Consider the following 6,746-nt stretch of genomic DNA (forward strand, 5'->3'; position numbering starts at 1 on the left):
TCCGAGGCTGATTACCAGGGAACTGAATTGAAAGTGGAGTATTCAGGACACGAACAGGTATCCTTATGGGAAACTGATATTGAAGTCAGAGGGAGCCTAACATTCTGTACAACACTGGTCCCAATAATACAATTAGTGCTAATAAAAATTTAATTATGAAGTGATAGAAATGCTAACTAACTTGATTTGACCATTGAATTATCACACTGTACTCCATAAAGTGAAAGTCATACAACAAAAAGAAAAATACCAGGATTTATGGACTTCCCCTCATGACCGATGACCTCAGCTACATGGGATGGCATTCAGAGCCGCAGCTGACCCTGGGCTCACCTCCCTCTGCAGAGCTAGCTAGTTCCACAGGTCTTCTGACCGACTGTTCCCCTACCATGCTACCACCCGTCCTGCCCAAGCTGCGTTCCCTTCCATGCCTGGAGAACACCTGCTGACTTATCTGCACCCAGACGTCACTTTCTGTGTGTCAGTCTCTTCTCTCCTTGACCAAGTTCAAGTTCTCCTCCTAGGGTACCTTACGTTTTAGTCCCTGATGTATTGGCCTACAACATGACTGTCTCCTTCATCAAACTATGACGCACAGGTTCCTCCGTGCTCCCCACCCCTATCCCCTACCCTTGTGCCTTGGAACCTGGCACTGAGCAGGTGCCCCTTCAGTATGATGTGCAAATGAGCAAAGCAGTGACCGAGACAGGAGCTAGTTTCATCAAGGTGAACAACTGGGGGGGGGGGCATTAAAACCAAAAAGAAGCAACTGATATGCCAGTTAACACTTTCAAGGGTGTTATAAAAATGCTATTATACAGCTTGCATTTTTATTGAGGTAAAATTGATGACAGTGAAAAACGCACAGATCCTGAGTATCCAGCTAGGTGTTTTGATAAATTCCCTTGCCCATGTGTCCAGCAGCCCAGTTTCAATCCATAGAAAGTGCCCCATTTCCAAAACCACCCTCAGCCTCCTGAGAAATCACATCTGGTCTCTGTCATCATCAATTAGCTTTCCATACCCTTCAGTTTCAAGTTAAAACATTCCATAGCGTAGGTCGGGCTGTGGTTTGGCGGCTCCACTTGTGTGGTCCAAGGTACTTGGAGGAAATGACTGTGGCCTGGTTGGCTCTGGCAAAGACCCAGGTCCAGAAGCCTAGAAGCAGAAGCAGCTTAGCCGGGTTAAGTCGCTAAACTGAATGATTCATCTGCAGCCAGGCCGGGTCAGGGCAGTGTTAAGTGATGAGCAGGTGGCACCAGTGACCTGCAGTGGCCTGCAGGCAGGCTGGGTCTCCAGCAGGCCCAGGGCTGGCACATGGCTTCTCTCTGTGAGGTCTGGTTTTGCAAGCTCTGCAACAAGCACTGCTGAGAGCCTGCATCCTAGCAGGACCTGGAGCAGGTCCTCCCTGCTGCCGCTGGCCACCTATCCTGGCAACCCACTCCTGCCCTCCCTGTGAGATGCCTGCCTGGAGCAGTGAAGCCTGAGATCTGGGGTGGCTGCAGTCTAATTCTCTCCCCTCCCTCACAGCACAGCCCACCACTCCCTCTCTCCACATTCTGGGTCTCATGCAGAAACTGAGACCATGCTGCCCCCTCCTCTGTGCAAGTCCACGGGAATCCCAGGCGTGAAGATGACATCGGAGGGCCCTACGCGAGCTCCCAGAGAGAGGGGCCCTGTCTCCCAGAGGGGCTCCCAGACAGGGCCCCTCTATTCTTGCAGCTAGGCACGAACACACTCCCACAGAGGCCAGCTCCCACGCGGCTTAGATACTTTTATTTAACAGGTCAGCAAGAGCGCATCCTCCTTTTTCTGGTCTGGGCAAACAAACCAAACAGGAGCATGGCCTAGGCTGCCGTGTAGCTGGGCGGGGCAGTCCTGGGGAAGGCAGCCCCAGGCCCCTCCCTCCCCCGTGCTCCAGGACGGGGTTGCCTCTGCCTCCTGCAGTTCTCAGGCCCCAGTCAGCTCCACGACCACAGGAGGACACTGGTCTCTGGACTCGCTCACGGCTGCACTCAGCATACTTGCGACTCCACGGTAACCGAGAGGGCGTGAACCCAAGCTGGAGTCGTGGGGGCGGTAAAGCTCAACATCGAAGCGATTTCTTAGGCATGAAGAGTTTTTCTAGAAAACCAAGAATGGAGTGTTTCAGTCTTTCCAGTCCCCCGCACTCCCCATCCCCTGCCATCATCCTCCCTCCACCACCCCATCCCACCCTACCTAGCCGTTACTTGGGCTTCTTCTCACCCTCATCACTCTCCTCCCTATGTACTCAGTTTTCCTGGGACTATCTGTGTGTCCTGTTCTTGGACCCTCTTCTGGCTTCTCACCCCCCACAGTGACTGTTCTCTCTACCCCACATCCCTCTTCACTTCTGATGATCCCTTTCTACACCTTATGCACTCACGCAAGAAAGGACGAGCCCCGTGGAGAGAATCAGAGCCATCGCCACAGAGGCCAGGGTGATGAGAGCCACTGCCCACGGCCCCAGGTATCCCCTGTGTCCTGGAGTGGTGACGTTTGTGCTGGTGACGTTGGAAGTTGGAGCTGATCCTGTCACAGTGCTTCCAGGTGTGGTGGTTTCTGGGGGAACAGTTGTGGAGAGCCCGCTGGAAGTGGAGGTGGACTGGGTGGCTGTCATGGTGCTGCTGGAAGTTGAGGTTGGTGTAGACGAGACAGTTGTGGAGACCTTACTGGAAGTTGAGGTGGGCTGGGTGGCTGTCGTGGTGCTGCTAGAAGTTGAGGTTGGTGTAGACGAGACAGTTGTGGAGACCTTACTGGAAGTTGAGGTGGACTGGGTGCTTGTGGTGACACCACTGGAAGTCGAGGCCGATGTGGATGTGACAGCTGTGGTGTTACCGTTGGAAGTTATAGCTGATTAGGAAAGGATGGCTGGTTAGTTCCATTGCAAATTTGGTTTGGTTCTGTCATTACTTCTATTGCTAATCATAATAATAATTGATATCATTCAGCGCTCACTGTGTTCCATGCACTGTGCTAAATGCTACACATGGATTAGCTCTTTAAATCTTCACAAGGCGAGAGCTATTGTTACCCATATTTTCTACACATCAAAATTGAGGTTTGAATAAATAAGCAACTGTCCCAGCTCAGTAAGTGGATAATAGAGCAAAGATTTAAACTAAGGCAGTCTGTCATCTGAGCCAGCCAGAACCCATGCACTCCCCCAGCCCATGGTCAGGAGTCATGCAGGTAGGGGAGATGCTATTTCTGCTCCAAGTGTTCATGGAACTCTCCACATAAATAATGTGGCAAAGAAAGCATCCATGCATACACATCTGGTTATTCTCCTAATGGTATTGTGTATTGTTCTAATTTAAAAAATGTTTTGAAAGAGAAAGCACCTGATCCTTGTTTACTCCTCAAATGACCACAAATGGCCAGGACTGGGCAGGGCCAATGCCAGGATTCTGGGGATCAATCCAGGTCTCCCATGTGAATGGCAGAAATCCAATCAGTCCAGGCATTGCCATTGCTTCCCACCTAGTAGGAAACTGGAGTCAGAGCTGGGCTGGACTCACACCCAGAGACTCTCCCGAATGGATGCAGGTGTCCCCATGTGGCATCTTAGCCGCTGTACCAAACACCCACCCAGGTAGTGGGCCTTCTTCCAGGAGAGAGAGAAGCCAGGGAGCACTGGCAAAGAACAATAATACGCAAGTAATTCTCATGCACCAGTAGTTAGAGAGCCACCACTTTAACTTTGGCATATGGTCCAATAAAAACTATCCAGCTTTAGCTTGAACAAGTAAAGACCTTCCAGCATATGGCAAACAGGCTCCTCCGCCTTGGGCTGGTGAGTTAGAGCTGAGGTGAGAATCTGGGCTGCTTGCTTTCTAGTTCATGCCTGTCACTCTACCCTCCCTGGTTTTCCACCCCAATAACCACCAAACCCTTGGCCCTCGGGGTGCATAGCCACCCTCACTTCATCAATGGTTCTGTCTTCCCTTGGAACACAGGTGTTCTGCCCCCTTACCTCTGCCTGTGCTGCCTGCATAACACAAGGATTACAAATTTTGATTCACGGAAAAAAAATCCTGAAAGCCTCATGCTGATGCCTCAGATTACAGTTAGGGTGAGCAGGGAGAGAAACTGAGCAAGCAGTTGAGGTAAGAAGCCAGAGTGTGGAGAAGGGATAGATTGTTTTGTGTTGTTGAAGGGACATAGAATAAATGAATCAAAGCTCTGATGGGAGTGGGAGACAGGCATTGTGGTATAGTGGACTGAGCCACTACCTCACAGGGATTCCACACGGGCGCCAGTTCAAGCTTCAATTGCAGTCCAGCTCCCTCCTAATGTACCTGGGAAAAGCAGCAGAGGATGGCTCAAGCCCTTGGGCCCCTGCACTCATATGGAAGACTCAGCTAAAGCTCCAGGCTTCTGGCTGTAATCCGGCTTAGGACATTCAAACCAGTAGGTGGAAGTTTCTCTCTCTCTAACTCTGCCTTTCAAACAAACAAATCTATTTGTTTTAAAAAGAGAAGAAAATAAGTACAAATGCCATGATGGAGCAAGTTCTAGAGAGAACAAAGCTGTGTGAGTGTGGGACAGCAGCTTCATGAAGTGTTCATGTACAGGCTAAGGGCTCACTGCCAGAGACATTAGAAATGGATCTGGGGCCCGGCGCGGTAGCATAGTGGTTAAAGTCCTTGCCTTGCACTCGCCAGAATCTCATATGGGCGCCAGTTCTAATCCCGGCTGCTCCACTTCCCATCCAGCTCCCTGCTTGTGGCCTGGAAAAGCAGTCAAGGATGGCCCAGAACATTGGTACCCTGCACCCTTGTGGGAGACCCAGAAGAGCTCCTGGCTCCTGGCTTCAGATCAGCTCAGCTCCAGCCGTTTGCGGCCACGTGGAGAGTGAATCATCGGATGCAAGATCTTCCTCTCTGTCTCCCCTCCTCTCTGTATATCTGCCTTTCCAATAAAAATAAATAAATCTTTTAAAAAATGGATCTGAGCTCCTGCAGGTGATAAAACACTTCCAACTATGATGCGCCTATATCTGGGGTTGCCAGCCTTTTCCCTCCAAACTCTACTCCCTGCATTCTTATGCAGATCACTCACCATTTCCTAAAAGTAGAAGGAGCTGAAACAAATAGAATGCAGGGAAAATGTCTTTTCTCCTCATCTTGAGCCAGTCTGTGTGCAGAGAGCTGAAAGGGAGGGTCTTGAGTCCCAGGGGGTGATGAAGACCTAGAAGGCAGAGCACCACAGGAAGTTCTTGAGAGCAGTTCCCGGGTGGAGATGGGCAAGCTGGAACACCAGGAGCGTGGGTCTCCAAGGAGGATATCTTCAGCTTGCTGGAGGGTGTGGACAAAGGTGTCTGGGGATGAAGGATGGGGAGGCTGGGTGTCTGTTCCCTTAGGCTCCCTGCAGGGAATGTTACTTCTTTCTGTTCTCTTTTAAAGTAGACCTGAATAGCATCATCAGGGCTTGGCAGGGACTGGCTGTACAGCCTGTTGTTCCTGTGAGCTGTGCAGAATACCCAAGTTCAAAGGAGGGGCCAGAGGCCAAGAGGATCATGAGGATGGAGCGTGAGTTGGTCCCTTAGGTGGGGCCTGCGGAGGAACAGGAAGTAGGGTGGTTCAAGGGATCAGAGCTGTCAGTGCAAATGGGACCCACCCTCTGAGGCAGAGATGGAACTAAAAACCTGGTCTAGCTTGGCACCAGGATTCCTGAATAAAAAGGTCTCAAGTGCTTGGGAGGCTGAACAGAAAGCAGGAGTGCAAGGAGGAAACCCCAGTGGGCAGAGCTTCAAAGGCTGGACGTGGAAAGTGAAGGGGAACTGGAGCCTGGTCCTCTGGGTATGATTGAGTCAGAGGTTCACAAAACGGAACTTGAATGAGTAGATGGTGAGAACTGGACTGGCTTCTGCAGCTTCCAGGGCCTGGGAGCTGAGAATGACCCAAATGAGCCTGTGAGGAAGACTGGAAGAAGCTCTAGGCTTCTGCCTCCAGCATGGTCCAGCTCCAGCTGTTATGGCCACTGAGCCAGCCAAGGAAGATTTCTCTTTTTCTTTCTAACTCTTACTTTCAAGTAAGTAAATAAATATTTAGGGAAAAAATGATGTCTAAGTGAAAGAGTACTCAGGAGAGAATACTGATGACAGTAAGCTAACCAGCAGGGATGATGGGGCATTCTTCCCATGGCTATTTGGTGAGTATTTATTCTGTGCTGGACATTGTGCTCCTTGGAACAAGATTGACAAATCTCTGTTCTTTTGGAGCTGACATTCTAAGACCTGAAAGAACCATGTGTGGTTCCACCTACTGATGCCATGTTGGTGAGCAGAATCCAAGTAAGTCTGCTCAGAGGTGTGTAGGTGACTGAATATCCCAGCCACATGGCCATGCCAAGCCAGGCTTTGTGCTGGGAATCCTAGCTCCCTGTCCACTGCTGTTAATATGTGGGTGAATCCTGGACTTAGCCCTTTGGCCGCCTGGTGGCAACCTCTGGGGTCTTGGGGGTCTGGAATTACTATCTAGGGACATCCATGGATAAGGTCACTGTAGGTGAAGAATAAATCCCGAGGGACACTCAATAACAGGGCCACTGTACTTGCAGGTTAGCGAGGGGACTGAGACATGGTGGGTGGTTTAGAGGGGAGAGACTGCAAGATCTGTATGGCTCAGACTTATGTACCAGCTCACATGGGAATCCGGAGTTGGGCTTGTTAGCATGGAACATTGCTGACCACCACACACACCTGCCCACAGGAAAGTTAA

General features: G+C 50.6%; 1 long non-coding RNA gene across 1 annotated transcript; it reads right to left on the bottom strand.

Moving 5' to 3' along the window:
* Positions 1–1,958: 1,958 nt before the first annotated feature.
* LOC131481826 (uncharacterized) lies at positions 1,959–5,199 on the bottom strand. Its single transcript, XR_009246592.1, has 3 exons — positions 5,086–5,199; positions 2,408–2,874; positions 1,959–2,124 (listed from the first exon to the last, which is right to left on the bottom strand). It is a non-coding gene; the product is annotated as an uncharacterized LOC131481826 (long non-coding RNA).
* Positions 5,200–6,746: the final 1,547 nt, after the last annotated feature.

Source organism: Ochotona princeps, chromosome 1 (assembly GCF_030435755.1).
Source record: "Ochotona princeps isolate mOchPri1 chromosome 1, mOchPri1.hap1, whole genome shotgun sequence".
Classification (NCBI taxonomy): Eukaryota; Metazoa; Chordata; class Mammalia; order Lagomorpha; family Ochotonidae; genus Ochotona; species Ochotona princeps.